Raw genomic sequence first — 20,416 nt, forward strand, 5'->3', positions numbered from 1 at the left:
TGTTTATACAAAAGAAGGTACTTGCACATGTGTGGCAATGAACCTATTCTGCAAACATATAGAAAATTAAATCTGTAAAGCAAAGGGTTAACACTTGACTATGATTATACTGAGGTATGTCCATGATAATGTAATGAGCACATGTTGACAGAGACTATGAAAGCAGGAGAAACAGCTTAGACCTTCAGCTTATGTAAACTGAATGTAGCCAGTATGGTGTAAATAACAAATTACATTGAAGATTCCTAAAATTCTGGTCACATAGTGCACGTGAAACATCCTCTAAGGCATCAAACGAAAACAACAGATGGTTGCAGCTGTGAAGAGACATGGCAGCAAATTACAGCAGTGGGAAAAAGTCTAAAAATACAACTTATAGAAAGCTGGAACAGTTGTTGAAACCTCGAGGCAAATCCCATTGACTGAATAGAGCATAAATAAATAAATGCTCAGAAAATACAACTCAGAAACTTGGGAAGAGACAGCCTGGGAAGAATATCTGTAACCCAGGTAAGAAATGGATTTGACTTTGTTACTTCAAGAAACATTCATACACTTAGATGGTCCACAATAGGCAGAAAATGTAAGAACTGGGGTGAACACTTTGTTTGTTACAAAAATTCTTGAAGTTTGGCAACATTGTTAAAGACCAGCCTGGTGTCTTTCTATATACAATGGTAGCATTGTAAAGGATGTGTTAGCAAGGTAGAAGTGAACAATGAAACAGACACATGATTGTAATCAATGTGCAGGCCTTTTACATTTGTGCTTAGCACAACATTCATTCTTGAGTAACCAAAACTTAAATGAAGGAAACAAAGGTTGGGAGAAGGGCATCCATGTTTTCATTAATGACCATTTTCATTTGACAAACACTTGCTTCTGTAGTATATTAAAGAACAATTTGATTCGGCATGTAATCAGTCGATGTTTCAGAGGGAACTTATTTAGACGTCCTCCAATCTACAAAAGGCCTAACATTGGCTGAAGCAGCTAGACAGGTTGAGGACTGAAGACAGAGTCAAGTTTTTACTAAAATAGAGAGAGAATTCATGTGAAATAAACATTTGACTTTACTCAATGCATTGAGTGCAAACTGAAACTATATAGTGGCAGTCACCAGGGGAGTACATTGAAAAGTGTCAGGTGCCATTTTTCCAACATTCATTGTGGAAGGCAGATGATGCACAAGAGTGTAGAATGTACCTGATGAAGGGCTTTTGCCCGAAACATCGATTTCGCTGCTCATTGGATGCTGCCTGAACTGCTGTGCTCTTCCAGCACCACTAATCCAGTATTTGGTTTTACCTTGTAGAATGTACCAGCAGAACCAGGGACTGTCATGACTTTGTGTGGGAGAAAATACTTGTCCCGGCCTCCCCATGACATGGCCACAAAACAGACAACAAAAAATGTTTGCACTTAGCCACTAAGCCTACCCACAATGTCTCAAGTTGGCCAAACCAGCCACACCAGAAACACACATACCTTGGGACATGACTCATCCAGTCCCAGACCAAGAGAATATACTTCTTCAGATTAACTGATAATGCACCTCCCATCCACAATAGCTCAGCCACCTCTGATGTCCTTAGGGCACAGTTGTTCCCACTAGGAATCAAGCCTTCACAAAGGGTACCCAGACAAGGAGGCATCAAAGGTATTTCACTTGCCCCCTCAACAATACAAACACATTGATACCAGGATGAAACCCACTAACATCTACTCCAGGCAAGGATCAGAATTTCCTGAGTAAATTAAGAAACTCATTGTCAGACACCAGACACTTGAATCTCTTTGATGCATGAACTTTATTTCTCTTTGTTGTACAACTCACACCATTGTCTCATAACTCACTTTATTGTTGGAAAGGTATAAAACTCCATTGTATTCTCTGTTCGGGGAAGAAGATGTGGTTCCTTCTGAACAACCTGTCAGTGACTGTTTCAGTGGAGTCAAGTCTCTTCTGTGATTTTGCTGTTTGTTAAATAAATCCTTTTCAGTTTTCTCAGTCTGATCTGTGTGTTTGTGATCTCTGATTGGGCTAAATTCTCCGACACTTTGATTATGTTAATTTTTAAATTGATATGTTATTCTAAAATGATTTTATCCACTAAATGGAGGGAAAAATGCTTAAAAAAGAGAACCATTCATGGAATAAAAGACTCAGAAAGTGGTGAAATTGCCTTCTTTGAGGAAATCAAGGAGTTACAAAGCAAATATTGGAGTACTAAAACAGAGATCAAAAGATAGCCTACTAGTTTTAAACTCCTCACTGAAGTAGGGGTTCCAGGACTTTCCAATGGGAAGTTGGATCATTTAATACTTTAACCATCAAAAATGCAACTCCTAGGTCCAGGAGGGATCAAACTGAAAATAAAAGGACAGTTGACTACAAGACATAAACACAATGGCAGAACTTTTAGCCGTTCTGTACAGAATCCAGAACCAAGAATGATTGTTAAGATGCAGGAAAAATATATAGGATCTGAAGTTAATTATACCATAGTGTTGAAGGAATGGGGGGTGGGTGGCCTCTCAGGGAAAGCAGCAGCAGAGATGCTTGTGTTGTCATAGTTGGCTCTGCTGTACAGCAGGAGGGGAAAAAGACTGGGATACCACCAGTGATAGGAGACTTGATTGTCAGAGGAACTGGCAGGTAGTTCTGTGCCAGCAAATCAGATCCTGGAACAGTACTTTGCCTCGCTGGTGCCAGAGTCAGGGATGTCCCAGAGGGGCTGCAAGGTGTTCCGAAGGGGAAGGATAAACAGTTAACAGTCATACTATATGTCAGTACCAATGACATGGATAAAAAAAGAAATGAGCAGAAATTTAGGGAGTTATATAGTAGCTTAAAGGAAAATACTACTTAAGGTTATAATCTTTGGATAATTTCAGTGTCACACACTACTGAGTATAGGAATAGGGAGATAAGTCAAATGAATGCATGAGTGATGGGATGGTGTGGGAGAGAGAAATTTAGATGTTTGGATCACTGGGATGCTTTCTGGGGTAGTTGGGACCTCGACAGGTTGAACAGATTGCACCTGAATGGGAAAGGGTCTAATATCCTTGCTGGCAGTTGTGCTGTTGGAGAGGCTTTAAATTGTTCTGGCAGTGGGGAGGGGGCACAGAAAAGGTGCAAGGTTGGGAGCAAGGTCCAATCAGATATAGAAAGAATACTAGGATATAGTAGGTGGAGAAAGATGGGCAGGATAAGGAACATGGGAGGTCGAGAAATCTAAATTCTACCTATTTTAATGCAAAAGGTTTGACTGGTTAGAAGGATGAATTTAGAGCCCTGATCAATAAGTGGGAACATGGTATCGTTATAATTACTGAGACATGGTTGTAGGAAGCACAAGACAGGCAGTTCAATATTCCAGGTAGTTTCAGATTTGGGAGAGGGGCCGGGGGGGAGGAGGAAGGGAAGTAAGAGAGGTGAGAGCTTTGGAGTTTGCATTATTGATAAAGGAAACCATCACTGCCAGAATGAGTGAGGAGATCCGAGAAGGGTCTTCAAATGAGAGCATCTGGTTATAGCTCAGAAATAAAACAGGGATGATTAGTTTGCTGGGATTATTACACGGACCTCCCAATAGTCAGAAGGAGATAAAGGAGAAAATATGTCAGCAAATTGCAGAAAGGTGTGAGAGAACTGGGTTATTGTTGTGGACTTCAACTTTGTTAACATTAACTAGGGTTGCCTTAGTGTGAATGGATCAGATGGGGTGGAATGTTAAAGGAGAGGTTTTAATAGTCCTGCTAGAGTTGGGCAGTGCTAGTCCCTATCCGAGGGATTGAAGCTGATCATGAGTTACAGTGCAGTTACAGTGGGCCAGCACTTGGAGGGTTGGTGCCCATAGCTCTGTAGGTTTCAAAATCATTTTGGAAAATGTTAAAGATAATGCAGAAGTTAAGTGTCTAAATTAGGAGAAGGCCAGTTAATCAGACAGGATCTGGCAAAAATAGATTGGTAGCAATTAGATTACTTACAGTGTGGAAACAGGCCCTTTGGCCCACCAAGTCCACACTGACCTGCAACCCACCCATACCCCTACATTTTACCCCTTACCTAACACTATGGGTAATTTAGCATGGCCAATTCACCTGACCTGCACATCTTTGGACTGTGGGAGAAAACCCACACAGATACGGGGAGAATGTGTAAACCCCACACAGTCAGTCGCCTGAGGCGGGAATTGAACCCAGGTCTCTGGTACTGCAAGGCAGCAGTGCTAACCACGGTGCCACTGTGCCACCCTTTGCAGAGAAGTCCACATTTGGCAAGTGAGGATCTTTTAAAAGTAGGATAGTGAAAATTCAGGACCAGCATGTTCCTCTTAAAGGCAAGGGCAGTAAGTCCAGGTAACCCTGGATATCAAGGGATATCTAGAGTTTGATTTTAAAAAAAGGGCAGCAGGGATAGGTCATGTAATTGGTTCCTGATGAAGAGCTTTTGCCTGAAATGTTGATTTTCCTGCCCCTCGGATGCTTCCTGACCTGCTGTGCTTTTCCTGCACCACTCTGATCTAAACTCTGGTTTCCAGCATCTCCAGTCCTCACTTTTACCATAGGTCAGGTAATTACAGACCAGTTAGACTGATGTCAATGGTAAGGAAGTTATTTTTTAAAATTCTAAAGGACAGGCTTAATCAATGGACTTCAGTAAGGCATTCGACAAGGTTCCCCATGGAAGCCTGATTAGCAAGGTTAGATCTCATAGAATATAGGGAGAATTAACTATTTGGATACAGAACTGGCTCAAAGTAAAGGTGGTGGTGGAGGGTTGTTTTTCAGACTAGAGGCCTGTGACCAGTGGTTACCGCAAGGATCGGTGCTGGGTCCTCTACTTTTCATCATTTACATAAATGATTTGGGTATGAGCAGAAGAGGTATAGTTAGTAAGTTTGCAGATGACACCAAAATTGGAGGTGTAGTGGACGCAAAGAAGGTTACCTCAGCTTACAATGGGATCTCGATCAGATGGGCCAATGTGCTGAGAGGTGGCAGATGAAGTTTAATTTAGATAAATTCAAAGTGCTGCATTTTGGGATATCTTAACAGGACTTATACACTTAATGGTAAGGTCCCAGGGAGTGTTGCTGAACAAAGACACCTTGAAGTGCAGGTTCATAGCTCCTTGAAAGTGGAGCCGCAGGTAGATAGGATAGTGAAGAAGGCATTGGGTATGCTTTCCTTTATTGGTCAGAGTATTGAGTACAGGAGTCGGGAGTTTGTGTTGTGGCTGTACAGAACATTGGTTACGCCAATTTTGGGATATTGCGAGCAATTCTGGTCTCCTTCCTATCGGAAAGATGTTGTGAAATTTGAAAGAGTTCAGAAAAGATTTACAAGGATGTTGCCAGTGTTGGAGGATTTGAGCTATAGGGAGAGGTTGAATACACTGGGGCTGTTTTCCCTGGAGCATCGGAGGCTAAAAGGTAACCTAATAGAGTTTTATACAATCATGAGGGGCATGGATAGGGTAATTAGACAAAGTCTTTGTCCTGGGGTGGGGGAGTCCAGAACCAGAGGGCATAGGTTTAGGGTGATAGGGGAAAGATATAAAGTGACCTAAGGGGCAACTTTTTCACGTAGAGGGTGGTACGTGTATGGATTGAGCTGCCAGAGAAAGTGGTAGAGGCGAGTATAATTGCAACATTTAAGAGGCATTTGGATGGGTATATGAATAGGAAAGATTTGGAGGGATATGGGCCGGGTGCTGGTAGGTGGGACTAGATTGGGTTGGGATATCTGGTTGGCATGGACAAGTTGGACAGAAGGGTCTGTTCCCGTGCTGTACATCTCTATGATTCTATAATACTTTGAAAGGCAGAGATAGATCAGGAATAGTTTGTTAAAGGAAGATCTTGTCTGACTAATTCAATTGAGGTTTTTTTTGTGTATTGATGACTAAAAATCAGTTGGTGGGTTTACATGGACTTCAGTAAGACTTTGACAAGGTCCCACATGAAATGCTAGTCAAAAAGATAAGAGCCCATGGGACCCAAGGAAAGTTAGCAATCATAATCCAAAACTGGCTCACAAGTAGGAGGTGAAGAGTAATAGTCGGCAGTTGTTTTTGTAATTGGAAGCCTGTGACCCGAGATGTCCCACAGGAGTTGGTGCCGGGATCCTTGCTGTTTCTTGTGTACGTTAACGAATTGGATGTGAATATAGAAAGGAAAATTCATAAATCTGCAGATAACACAAAAATTGACAGTGTTGTTGATAGTAAGGAAGATGGTCTCAGTCTACAGTCTCATATTGATCAGGCTCAGCAATGGCTGATGAAATTTAATCCCAATAAGTGCAAGGTGATGCATTTTGGAGGTCCAGTAAGAGAAGGATATACACAATGAATGATAGGTCTCTATGTAGTACTGAGGAACAATGGGACCTTGGTGTACAGGTCCATAGATCCCTGAAGGTGTCAGCACAGGTAGACTGGGTGATGGAGCAGGGATACAAAATGCTTGCCTTTTTCGCTGGGTACAAAATATACCAGCAAGGAAGTCTTCTTACAACTTTATAAAACATTGAGTAGGCCACAGATGGAATACTATGTACAGTTCTGGCCATCACCCAATCAGAAGGATATGATTCCAGGATGTTACCTGGGATGAAAAGTCTCAGTTGTGTGGGATCGTGTTCAAATAATGACTGGAATCAGTGAGTGGCGAAATAGCCTCTTTTATTCAGCAATCACATCACAAGTTCGAGACAGTAATAGAATCCTGAAATACAAGAATCTCTTACAAAAGCCCCTTTATACACAGTTCTTACATATATTAAAGTTCCATTACTATGATGTTACCTTCTTTTATTTATAGTACACAAGGTTTGAAAGGCTTTTCTCCTGGGAGACAGGAGACGGGCTAAAATGCGTGAATTGCTGGCTGCTGCTTCTCATGAGGTTAAGAGTGTCTGTCCAGTCTGCTTGTATAATGAAGAGGTATTTTGTCTTTTATTTTTGTAAATATTAGTTAAAATACTAAGCCTATATGCTCTGAATAAGTTACAAGTTGTACCTATACTTAATAAAAGAATAAAGGATATTAAACTGATTACCGCAGCTGGGTTATGAGATTTGTTTACTATTTATTGGTATGAGTTTCATTCATTCATGCAATGTCATGGAAGTGTTGTTTTGTCAGTTAATTTTTCAAAGGGATGATGGTCTAGTTAGAAGGTATTTAACAGGTACTTACTGATTGGAGGATCTATTCAGGTCCAAGAGATGGTGGTAAGGGCTGATTAATATTATAATGTTTCAGTGGAGACTTGATGAGGATTTGTTCTGTATGCTACACTGATTCCGAGGTAAACACTGCTTGAAGCAAGGACTGATAAGGTGTGAGAATGCAGTAATGGGTTTGAAAGGGTTGTTTTGATTAGAAAGTATTATTTTAAATTTGGACAGAAGCACGGTTTGTGAATGAATGAATGAAACTGCGTGATAGTAAATAAGGGGTTAGTAAAGGATTATGAATGAATGATTAGGAACCCGATATTTATGAATATAGAGAGCTGGTGAGTGAGTTACTAAAGATAGCCTCGAACACAATATCTCAAAGCTGTGAGGAGAGACTGGAGAGGCTGAGTTTGTTTTCCAAGGAGGCAGAGTGGGTGTGTATGTGTGTGTTCTGAAAGATGTACATAAAATTAAAGAAGGCAGGGACAGTCTAGATTGTGAGAATCTTTTTCCTACGGCTGTTGTGTTTAAAACAGAGGGCATCAATTTAAGGTGAGAAGTAAGTAAAGAAGATCCGATTTTTTTTCACGCAGGGTATGATGTATATGTGGTAACTGCTGTTGAGAAGGTGCAGGAGGGTACTCTCACTACATTTAAGAAGCATTTTGACAGACAGTTACAATGTTAGTGCATACTAGGTTATGGACCAAATACAGGTAAATGGGACTTGTGTAGTTTGGTATTTGTTGGTCACCATAGACATGGCAGGCTGAAGTCTGTAAGACCATAAAACATAGGAGCAGAAATTAGACCATTCAGCCCATCGAGTCTGCTCTGCCATTCAATCATGGCTGATAAGTGTCTCAATCCCGTTCTCCCACCTTCTCCCCGTAACCTTTGATCCCCTTAACAATCAAGAAATTATCTATCTCTGTCTTAAATATACTCAAAGACCTGGCCTCCACAGCCTTCTGTGGCAATGAATTCCAAAGATTCACTGCTTTCTAGCTGAAGAAGTTTCTCCTCATCTCTGTTCGAAAGGGTCTTCACTTCGATCTAAGGTTGTGCCTCGGGACCCAGTCTCTCCTGCTAATGGAAACATCGTCCTAATGTCCACTCTATACAGACCTTTTAGCATTCTTTAAGTTTCAGTTAGGTCTCCCCTAATCCTTCTAAACTGCATTGCATGTAGACCAAGAGTCCTCAAATGTTCCTCGTATGCTAAGCCTTTCACTCTTATGAACCTTCTCTGGACATGCTCCAGGGTCAGTATGTCCTTTCTGAATTATGGGGCCCAAAATTGCTCACAATATTCTAACTGCAGTATGACCAGAGCCTTATAAAGCATCAGTACCTTTAATAAGAAGTACACCCCTGTTTATATATTCTCGTTCTGTCGAAATAAATGCCAACATTGAATTTGCCTTCCTCACCACTGACTTAACCTTCAGAGAATCCTGGACGAGGACAACCAAGTCCCATTGCACTCCAGATTTCTAAGTCTTCTCTCCATTTAGCAAAAAAAAAAGCTGCTATTTTTATTGCGCAAGAACACAACCATTGTGTTACTCAAGAACTATTTGTAGTCTTTACCTCTATTCATCTTACCAAAATGTATGAAGGGCCTGTTTCTCATTGTGTGACTCTATGACTCATGTTTTGACCAAGGCTGTAATGAGATCAGAGCAGTGTGGCTCTGGCAGAATCCAAAGTGAGCATCAGTGAGCAGATTATTATTGAACAAGTGCCACTTGATAGCACTGACAGTGACCTTTTCCATCACGTTGTTGACACTGATGGGGTGGGGATTGGCTGGGTTGGATTTGGCGTGCTTTTTGTGGACAGACTGTATTTGGGCTATTTCTACATTGTTGAATAGATGCCAGTGTTGTAGCTGTACAGGAACAGCTTGGCTAGGAGTGTGGTAGTTAATTCTGGAGTCTAAGTCTTCAGTACTATTCCAAGGATGTTGTCATGGCCCATAGCTTTTGCAGTATGTTGTACCTCTAAATAAGCAACTAAACTTATAACATAAGTTGGAAAGTATTGTTTTAATTGCTGACCTTTTCAGATCACCTCAGCATTATATTTCTGAAGACAATGTCAAATATCTTGACAGGAATGGAAAGCACTATTTTTCATGGTTCAATGAAAACTGACATGACCGGACAGCAATAGAATTGCTAATAACCTTGCAAGAGATATTAGTTAGCATTAAAAGAGAGGTGTGAGTTTTTGATTCCTATGGTAAATGTCAAGGGTCATATTGTCCAAAACAATGGGCCTAATGGCAGTGGCCCAGAAAACAAAGCATATAAAAGAGTTCCATCATTCGGGAATATCACAAAATTACCCTCCATTTCAGCCACAAATCTGTCCATGGAACTAGCCAGATGATTGCCAGATACTGAAAATGCTGGAGAAACTCAACGGATCTGGCATCAACTGTGGAAGAAAGCAGAGATAACAAATCAAGTTGGTTACTCTTCTAGTTAGCAGTTAGGAAAAAGTAATATTTATACTGAAGCTGAAGTTGGCAGGGGTGATGAGGAGGAGAAGGTGAGCAATTAGATGGACGTGGAGCCCAGAACGAGAAAGAGAAATATGAGAGGGTTCAGTAAACAAGATGATTATGGACAACAGGCCAAGACAGAAGAAGAGCTGAATAAGTGATCATCAGAACTAAGAGTAGGAGAAATTGGGTGAGCTGTACTGAATACAACCCATATAATATGATAATGGGTTGAGGAGTACATCTGAAAGTATGACTTTGCTGAAAGTAACTCATGTCATAATAGGGCCAGCTGTGGGGTGGTTAAAAAACATGGGAGGATAGAATCAGGTATTGAGCCTAGTGTTAATTCCTGAGTAGCAGGGTCTCCAACTGAAAATGAGATGTTGTTCTTTAGTTAGCACTGCTGCCTCACAGCGCCAGAGACCCGGGTTCAGTTCCCGCCTCAGGCGACTGACTGTGTGGAGTTTGCACATTCTCCCCATGTCTGCGTGGGTTTCCTCCGGGTGCTCCGGTTTCCTCCCACAGTCCAAAGAGGTGCAGGTCAGGTGAATTGGTCATGATAAATTGCCCGTAGTGGTAGGTAAGGGGTAGATGTAGGGGTATGGGTGGGTTGCGCTTCGGCGGGGCAGTGTGGACTTGTTGGGCTGAAGGGCCTGTTTCCACACTGTAAGTAATCTAATCTTTAGTTTGCACTGAAGCCTGCTGGAGCACTGCAGCAGGTCTGCGACAGAAATGTTGGTGTGGGAACATGGTGGTGTGTTGAAGTGGCAGGTAGCTGGAAATTCAGGATCATTTTTGTGGACAGACCTTGGATGTAGTGATCATTCATTTACCACAAATTTGTTACTGATGGAAGGGCAGGTAGTCACTATCTGTTGTTGATGCAAATACAGTTTTTTTTGTTTTTTTTTGCTTTTCTTGTTACTCAATAAAAGCTTCCAACCATTATGAAGATATAGCAATATGTGATGATCCCACACAGAACAATGAGAACATGTTATGCTATGCTGGACATTAGGAAAAGAGTTGCACTCCCTTTGACAGAATTCTAACATGAGGTGGTATTCAGGATTGGTACCGTGTAGCTTCATTCGCATTACCATGCATATAGAGACCATTTGGCCCATCAAGGTGGTTAAAAACAATGACTGCAGATGCTGGAAACCAGATTTTGGATTAGTGGTGTTGGAAGAGCACAGCAGTTCAGGCAGCATCCAAGGAGCAGCAAAATCGACGTTTCGGGCAAAAGCCCTTCATCAGGAATAACCAACCCTTCAAAGAGCATTCTACCCAGATCCATACTCTATCCTATCCCCATATTTCTCATAGCTAACCCACCAACCTGTACATCTTTGCTGTGTGTGAGGAAACCCACACAGACGCAGGGAGAACATGCAAACACCATACAGACAATCACCCAAGGCTGGAGGTGAATCCAGGACTCTAGTGTTTGGATCAGTAGTGCTAACCACTGTACCACCATGCTGCCCCTCGGAATGTAAAAAGATGTGTAGGACAAGAGGGACACAAAATTGTTTTTAGCATCTACATAATTAGCAGCATGCAAATGAAATGTTTCTTCGAAAAACCCCAAGACTCAAACCAACCCTTCACAGAATAATGTACCTCTGACATCCTCAAAGACATGGCAAGGGAAAAAAAACTCAAGCAACGAGGGCAAAGAGTGAGAAAATAACTTGAATAATATAATGCTGCTTTTTACTTCTGACCTGCCTTTTTCTTGGCCTTTGAAGTAGATGAAGAAATTTATCTGCCAAGAGAGCCAGCAATTTTTTTAATACATTGCCAATCACAGGAAGTAGAAGTAACTGGAAGCTAGTGAAGATAGCAATATTGCTCCTACAAGCACACTCCTGACTTGTCTACGCAGGTCTGATTGCCATATGTGATTTTATAAATGCGGATAACAAGATTGGAATGTATAAAGTACGGGGGCATTTATCAGCAATCTGTGAAAACACGCTATTAGATACCACTGGAGTGAATCAGATTTCAGAAACAGAGACACATCAAATAGAAAACGTTTATATGGCTGGAACTGACGTACAGAAAAATTACAAGCCACTGCAAACAGGCCAAATAACAGATACACGGCATATTTGAAAGACAGAAAATTTGCTGGGATGCCATTTTCAGTGACAAATTCCAAGTTTTTCACCCGATGGAACATGTTTTCCTGTATCTTTTTTCATTCACCGGCATTTCAACTTTAATCAAACAACCTGTTTCTTTTTCTCTCTAAAGTACTACTGTCCTACTGCTTTCAACTCTCCTCAGAATGAACTTTCCAGATAGTCACTATACAAACAATCATCTGTTCCATTTTAATTCACAGTCTTAAAGAGCAGAGCCAATTGAGCTGGTTGATTCCTGTCTGGGTTAGCAGCTGTTCCAGCCAGCAGTTGGACACTTTATTTCCAGCTAAATGAAGAAAACCAACACTTTAACAACATGCTGCTAATTATATGTAAAATACCACAAGACTGAGTATAACCAAAGCGCCAACAAAAATACCTGCGTGACTGAACAAAAAATAGTTCTCTTCAACTATTCCTTGATTTTTGACATCAAGTTCATATCCACATTGGTTTTAGACAAAATAAGTGTTTAACTTCACTTGGTTGCTAAAACCTGTCAGAAAGAGGAAACATAACTTCACACAGAGGATGGTGGGCATTTGGAACACATTGCCAGCAGAGGTGGTAGAGGTAGGCACGGTAGATTCATTTAAGATGCGTCTGGATAAATGCATGAGTAGGTAGGGAGCAGAGGGATACGGATGCTTAGGAATTGACCGACAGGTTTAGACATTACATTTTGATCGGCTCAGGCTTGGAGGGCTGAAGGGCTTGTTGCTGGGCTGTAAATTTTCTTTGTTCTTTGTTCTATAAAGGTAAGATGGGAACTAATAAATTCTAGAAGGATTTTGGATCAGCTTCTTTGCTCAGAGAGCAGTAAGAATGTGGAACTTGATGCCACTCGAATTACTGCAGACCTGAAAATTCTGAAACTGGAACAGAAAAGTCTGGAAAAAGCAACAAGTCAGATAGAATCTGTGTAGGGAGAACCAGACTTAAAATTTCCACTTGACACTAAGCTTTCACTGCCCAAACATCTTCCTAATGAATTCAAGCTGAGCAATGAAACTGAGGCCTTCTTCCATGACTTCCACACTTATGCTCTCTTCTTTGATCAGGAGTCTTCCCCTTCTTGTTTCCAGAATTGCCGCCCTGAACACCTTGACCTCTTACCTTTTCCAGATCTGTCCATTGAGCACTGTCTATATGGTATTGTCACTCTCTGCTGGAGTCTTGATGAGGTAAATGGGAGTATTGCCTGTTAATTGAAAACCAGGGAACTACCTCTTCCAGGAAAGGTTTGCTGAACCACAGGCCAAGTAGGCAGGGAGGACATTTCCTGGAACCAAGAACCAAGGATGCTGAAATCCTGACCGATAAGATGTGCCAGCCAATCTGAAGCCCTTACTCCTAGCTACGACCCATCCCCAGTTGAGATGACAAGTGGGCTACATAGTTTGACTTATCATCAACACTGCATGGCAACAGTTCCACTTACAGCTGTGGTGATCAGTACTAGGATGAGGCACTTATCTAGCAAGAATTGGCCACCTAAGGACCTAACTTAGCATTATGGTAGGAAGGTTGACCATTGGCCTTCTCACCCAAGACTTAAGTCCAGTGGAGTCAGGATGGTGATAGGCTATGTTTGGTCATCATTCCATGAATCAAGGGCCTTTCCTGTCTCTGATCTTACCATATCCAAGAGTGGAAGAGTCTGCATCCACCACTCACTCTAATCTATAAAAATAAACTTGTGAAAGGCCATTGACCAAATACAGTTCCTCCCTCTGCAGAGATGCAATGGTTATGAGGCTTAGCATTTATCACATGAATTGATGCAAAACAGTTGACATCACATCAACCAACTGTTATAACACAGTCCCTGATATTCTGCTCTTCTATAGGGAAATTATATTAAAGATCAGGTATTAATACAAATATGAAGTTTGTACAGTTCTACTTTGAAACTATAACTTTAGGTAGAACAAAGGCGATCAAGTGGCTTTTTGAAACTGTTTGATAACAGGTTTGAGTGGCTTTGCTGTTTAAGATTAAAGAAAGGCCTAGTTCATTTTACTGGAATGAAGGTGCAAGTTTTTCACAATGCAGACATTGGCCAAGGTAGATGTGATGATAGTGAATAGACTGTGGGTTTGCAAATTCCAATGAAGTGTACAAAATTCCAAGTTGTAAAAGAGTGTACTTTGGACTATCTTTTTGAATCCAGAACAGGATAAAGTTGGGAATCAAAAGAGAGTTAATCAGTTTCCATATGTGGATGTAAAGACCATGTGATTCATATTGCTGTGGAAATGAACATTATGATGGGAAAGGTGCAGAGCAAACCACTGTCATTTTAGTTAATAAGCTTTCTTGAATATCACAAATAGGTTCAGCAGTCAGGATCCAGTGAAGGAACAATGTTATAGGCCACAAGATCCTTTGGTTCACTGTGAAATAATGTGGGAGAGATTCATATTCTGTTTGAAAAGACCAAAGACATAGAACACAGAACATTACAGTGCAGTACAGGCCCTTCGGCCCTCGATGTTGCGCCGACCTGTCATACCAATCTGAAGCCCATCTAACCTACACTATTCCATGGACATCCATATGCATGTCCAATGACAACTTAAATGTACTTAAAGTTGGCAAATCTACTACCATTGCAGGCAAAGCATTCCATACCCTTACTACTCTCTGAGTAAAGAAACTACCTCTGACATCTGTCCTATATCTATCACCCCTCAATTTAAAACTATGCCCCCTCGTGCTCGCCGTCACCATTCTTGGAAAAAGGTTCTCCCTGCCCACCCTATCTAACCCTGTGATTATCTTTTATGACTCTATTAAGTCACCTCTCAACCTTCTTCTCTCCAATGAAAACAGCCTCAAGTCCTTCAGCCTTTCCTCGTAAGACCTTCCCTCTATACCAGGCAACATCCTAGTAAATCTCCTCTGCACCCTTGTCAAAGTTTCCACATCCTTCTTATAATGCGGTGATCAGAACTGTACAATACTCCAAGTGCGGCCGCACCAGAGTTTTGTACAGCTGTTGCATAACCTCATGGTTCCAGAACTCGATCCCTCTATTAATAAAAGCTAAAACACTGTATGCCTTCTTAACAACCCTGTCAACCTGGTGGCAACTTTCAAGGATCTGTGTATCTGTGTACCTGGACACTGAGATCTCTCTGCTCATCTACACTACCAAGAATCTTACCATTAGCCCAGTACCAAGATTCTTACCATTAGCAATCCAGTTACTCCGACCAAAGTGAATCACCTCACACTTGTCTGCATTAAACTCCATTTGCCACCTCTCAGCCCAGCTCTGCAGCTTATCTATGTCTCTCTGTAACCTACAACATCCTTTGTCACGATCCATAACTCCACCAACCTTAGTGTCACCTGCAAATTTACTAACCCACCATTCTATGCCCTCATCCAGGTCATTTATAAAAATGATGAACTGCAGTGGACCCAACACTGACCCTTTCGGTATACCACTAGTAACTGGACTCCAGGATGAACATTTCCCATCAATCACCCACCCTCTGCAAGCCAATTACTGATCCAAACTGCTGTATCGCCCACAATCCCATTCCTCCACATTTTGTACAATAGCCTACTGTGGGGAACCTTATCGAATGCCTTGCTGAAATCCATATACACCACATCAACCGGTTTACTCTCATCTACCTGTTTGGTCCCCTTCTCAAAGAATTCAATAAGGTTTGTGAGGCATGACCTACCCTTCACAAAACCGTGCTGACTATCCCTAATCAAATTATTCTTTTCTAGATGATTATGAATCTTATCTCTTATAATCTTTTCCAAAACTTTACCAACAACTGAAGTAAGGCTCACTGGAGTTATGGATCATGACAAAGGATGTTGTAGGTTACAGAGAGACATAGATAAGGGTTGTGTCTACTCCCCTTCTTGAATAGGGGAACCACATTGCTATCCTCCAGTCTTCTGGCACTATTCCTGTAGACAATGACAATTTAAAGATCAATGCCAAAGGCTCAGCAATCTCCTCCCTGGCCCCCCAGAGGATCCTAGGATAAATCCCATCCGGCCCAGGGGACTTATCTATTTTCACACTCTGCAGGATTTCTAATATCTCTTCCTTGTGAACCTCAATCCCACCTAGTCTAGTAGCCTGTATCTCAGTAATCTCCTCGATAACATTGCCATTTTCTAGAGTGAATACTGTTGAAAATATTCATTTGGTGCTTCCCCTATCTCCTCTGACTCCACACACAACTTCCCACTACTATCCTTGATTGGTCCTAATCTTACTTTTGTCATTCTTTTATTCCTTAAATACCTATAGAAAGCCTTAGGGTTTACCTTGATTCTATCCGCCAACAACTTCTCATGTCTCCTCCTGGCTCTTCTTGAGCTCCCTCTTTAGGTCTTTCCTGGCTACCTTGTAACACTCAAGCACCCTAACTGAGCCTTCACATCTCATCCTAACATAAATCTTCTTCTTCCTCTTGACCAGAGATTCCACTTTCTTCGTAAACCACAGCTCCCGCACTCTACAGCTTCCTCCCTGCCTGACAGGTACATACTTATCTAGGACACTCAGGAGCTTTTTCTTGAATAAGCTCCACATTTCTAATGTGCCCATCCCCTGCAGTTTCCTTCCCCATCCTATGCATCCTAAATCTTGCCTAATTGCACCGTAATTGCCTTTCCCCCAGCTGTAACTCTTGCCCAGTGGTATACACCTATTCCTTTCTATCACTAAAGTAAACATAACAGAATTGTGATCGCTATCACCAAAGTGCTCACCTACTTCCTGGCTCATTACCCAGTCCCAAATCTAATGTGGCTTCACCCCTTGTTGGTCTGTCTACATATTGTGTCAGGAAGCCCTCCTGCACACACTGACCCATCTATAGTACTCGTACTATAGTGTTCTCAGTCAATATTTGGAAAGTTGAAGTCCCCCATGACAACAACCCTGTCTCTCTCACTCCTTTCGAGAATCATCTTTGCTATCCTTTCCTCTCCATCTCTGGAACTATTCAGAGGCCTATAGAAAACTCCCAACAGGGTGACCTCTCCTTTCCTGTTTTTAACCTCAGCCCATATACTACTTCAGTTGACAAGTCCCCAAACATCCTTTCTGCAACTGTAATACTGTCCTTGACCAACAATGCCACACCTCCCCCTCTTTTACCATCTTCTCAGTTCTTACTGAAACATCTAAATCCTGGAACCTGCAACAACCATTCCTGTCCCTGCTCTATCCATGTCTCTGAAATGGCCATAACATCGAAGTCCCAGGTACCAACCCATGCTGCAAATTCACCCACCTTATTCCAGATGCTCCTGGCGTTGAAGTAGACACATTTCAAACCAACTTCTTGCTCGCCGGTGCCATCTTGCGTCCCTGAAACTTGATTTCGGACCTCCCTACTCTCAACCTTTTCTATACTCGAATTAGAATTTTGGTTCCCATACCCCTGCTGGATTAGTTTAAACCCACCCCAATAGCCTTAGCGAATTCCCCCCCCCCCCCAGGATATTGGTACCCCTCTGGTTCAGATGAAGACCATTCTGCTTGTAGAGGTCCCACCTACCCCAGAAAGAGCCCCAATTATCCAAGAATCCAAAACCCTCCCTCCTGCACCATCCCTGTAGCCACGTGTTCAACTCTTCTCTCTCCCTATTCTTCGCCTCACTACCACGTGGCACGGGCAACAAACCAGAGACAACAACTCTGTTCATCCTAGCTCTAAGCTTCCATCCTAGCTCTCTGAATTTCTGCCTTAAATCCCCATCTCTCTTCCTACCTACATCGTTGATGCCTATGTGGACCACGACTTGGGTCTGCTCCCCTTCCCCCTTAAGGATCACAAAAACATGATCAGAGGCATCACAAACCCTGGCACCTGGGAGGCAACACAACAACCGTGAGTCTCTTTCGTCCCCACAGAACCTCCTATCTGTCCCCCTAACTATGGAGTCCCCAATGACCACTGCCCGGCTCCTCTTCCCCTTTCCCTTCTGAGCAGCAAGGACAGACTCTGTGCCAGAGTCCTGTGCCCCACTGCTTTCCCCTGGTAACTCGTCCCCCCCAACAGTATACTTATTATTGAGGGGAATGGCCATGGGGATCCCTGCACTGCCTGCCAGTTTCCTTTCCTTCCCCTGACTGTAACCCATCTGCCTTTTTCTTGTCCCTGAGGAGTGACTACCTCCCTGTAACTCCTCTCAATAACCCCCCCACCCACCCCGCCCCCCCCCCCCCCCCGCCCCCGCGTCCCGAATGATCCGAAGTTCATCCAGCTCTAGCTCCAGTTCCCTAATGCGGTTTTCGAGGAGTTGGAGTTGGGTACACTTCCCGCAGATGTAGTCAGCAGGGACACTAGTGGTGACCCTTACGTCCCACACTTTGGGAATTAAAATATAGCCAGAAGATTTGCAAGGCACTACCTAGAGGGAGTAATTTTAAGATCACAGTATGAAATGCAGCTCTGGAGTGAAGAGAGTTTTAGGTCAGGAAAGGAAAAATAAACCCATGGGAGTTCATAATCATTTTGGCTAATTGTGGGTAAATTAATTCTCAGCTTAAAAACAGTATAATGCACACCTAATTGTTGGATTTTTCAATTGTGTTAAAATTATTTCTGTTCAACAGTTTAAATTGCACCACCCTCATTATACTCTCTTCTACTCTCCTCCATTAGGTAGAAAATACAAAAGTTCGAAAACAAAACAAAACAATAGCTTATTTCCCACTGTTAACAGACCCCTCACGTATTAAATTTTCTCTGCTTCTTCCCTCTAGCTGTAGCACTATATTCTGAATTCTGTTCTATTATCCTGATGTACTTATGTAAGATATGATTTGTCTGGTTAACATGCAAACAATACTTTTCATAGATCTCAGTACCTGTGACAATAATAGAGCAAATCAAGTTGTCTAGGAAACTAATCTTCAGTCAATAGTGTTTTTAGTCTGTATGTTAAGTGAGCATCTTAAAAAGTAAACTCTTATCTTTTCTTCTAACTATTATTTGAAGTTGAAATTTCTTTATGAAATTTAATGGCCATTACGAGGATTGTAACATAATCTAATATTGCTTGCTTAGCCTAATGCATCATGGTCTTCTCTCCTTGACTAGCCGGAACCTCTATTCCCTCATATCATAAGGACATACTCTGCAGTGCGTCTGGTGAACAATTGGTTTCATCACCTAATCTGGTGGGACGACATAAGGCGCAATCAGGTCACAATTCTCTCTGCTAGAGCCAACGCAATTCCAGGACCCTGGAGAGCAAAGATACAATAACCTTGTTGTCGGCACTACCAATTATCTCAGGAATCTATTCTTTCACATCCCTACATCATCATCTCCAATTATCTTTTTGAAATGCTCATAGACCTCTTTGTCACTAAGAACGAGATTATCTTCTCCGCTACTCTTCCTTATTCCTTCTCTGCTTTTTTTTTTAAAGAAGTGGAGGTGCCGGTGTTGGACTGGGGTAGACAAAGTTAAAAGTCACACAACACCAGGTTATAGTCCAACAGGTATATTTGGAAGTACAAGATTTTGGAGCACTATTCCTTCATCAGGAAGAAGCACTCTGAAAACTTGTACTTCCAAATAAACCTGTTGGGCTATAACCTGGTGTTGTGTGATTTTTAATTTTGCTTTTTTTTAAGACTTCCCCTACCCTGGACCTACACCCCTCCTGGCTCATTTCTCATCTCATGCTCATTCACTCTTACTCTCTCAGCTTATCTTGTCCATGAAACTTATTTCCATTCTTCCTGTCCTTATGCACCTTATCCAACCTTGAGACTCCACAACTGCCTCATCCCCACGTTCTGAAATTTCCTCTACCTCTCCCCTATTTTCCTTCATACCTTTCTACGTTTGTTCACCAATTTTATTGCAAATTCTTGCTGTGTTATGAAGCATCCCCTAACACTGATGTATAAAAAAAACAACTTCCCTAATGGATTGACTGCATCAGCATAATACTTCTTTCCATAAATTTATTGTGATGAAATCAGTCAAAGCAGAATTGAGTTAGAAGATGTGGTATGGATTCATCTGCTTTGACTTGCATCCAGTCAAGACTGGTAGCAAAATCTCTTCATATGCAACTCTGAACCACTTACTGGTGCCAGACTTCATAATAAAGAACATTAGCAGGAATTGCTGTTCAAATCCTCTACTGGCATAAAACATTGACTGGATTTGACTTGATACAAACTATTGTCCTTCAAAAATAAAGTCTCTGTTCAACATGAGTTAAAGTGATATTTTAAGCAGATGTGAATTTGGCAGTTTTACTTCAATTAAATCCAATAACCGTTCAAATTGGAACTACAGCCGGGTTCTATATGTCTGATCTAATGAAGAGAAATGAGGTGATTGCTTCTCTCAGGCCCAATTACTGTGAATTCTGGAAATTGTAGCATACAAGAAACAAATTGCTTGAATACACCATATCTATTGCAAACAAAAATTAAAGTATAGTTGATGTGATTTTGTAAGCTGCGAACCACAAAAATTCACAATAGGCAGAAAAATTGAACATTGAACAAACCCGCTTCTTGTAAATCTC

At 41.7% G+C, this 20,416-nt stretch overlaps 1 long non-coding RNA gene across 1 annotated transcript in view; it reads left to right on the top strand.

Annotated features, from left to right (window-relative positions):
* Window positions 1-399: 399 nt before the first annotated feature.
* Window positions 400-20,416, top strand: part of LOC140481026 (uncharacterized) — a 54,309-nt gene continuing 34,292 nt past the window's right edge. Inside the window, exon 1 of the long non-coding RNA XR_011961461.1 lies at window positions 400-510. This is a non-coding gene — a long non-coding RNA (uncharacterized lncRNA). The remainder of the gene's footprint in view (window positions 511-20,416) is intronic.

This window comes from Chiloscyllium punctatum, chromosome 9, assembly GCF_047496795.1.
Source record: "Chiloscyllium punctatum isolate Juve2018m chromosome 9, sChiPun1.3, whole genome shotgun sequence".
NCBI classification, from domain to species: domain Eukaryota; kingdom Metazoa; phylum Chordata; class Chondrichthyes; order Orectolobiformes; family Hemiscylliidae; genus Chiloscyllium; species Chiloscyllium punctatum.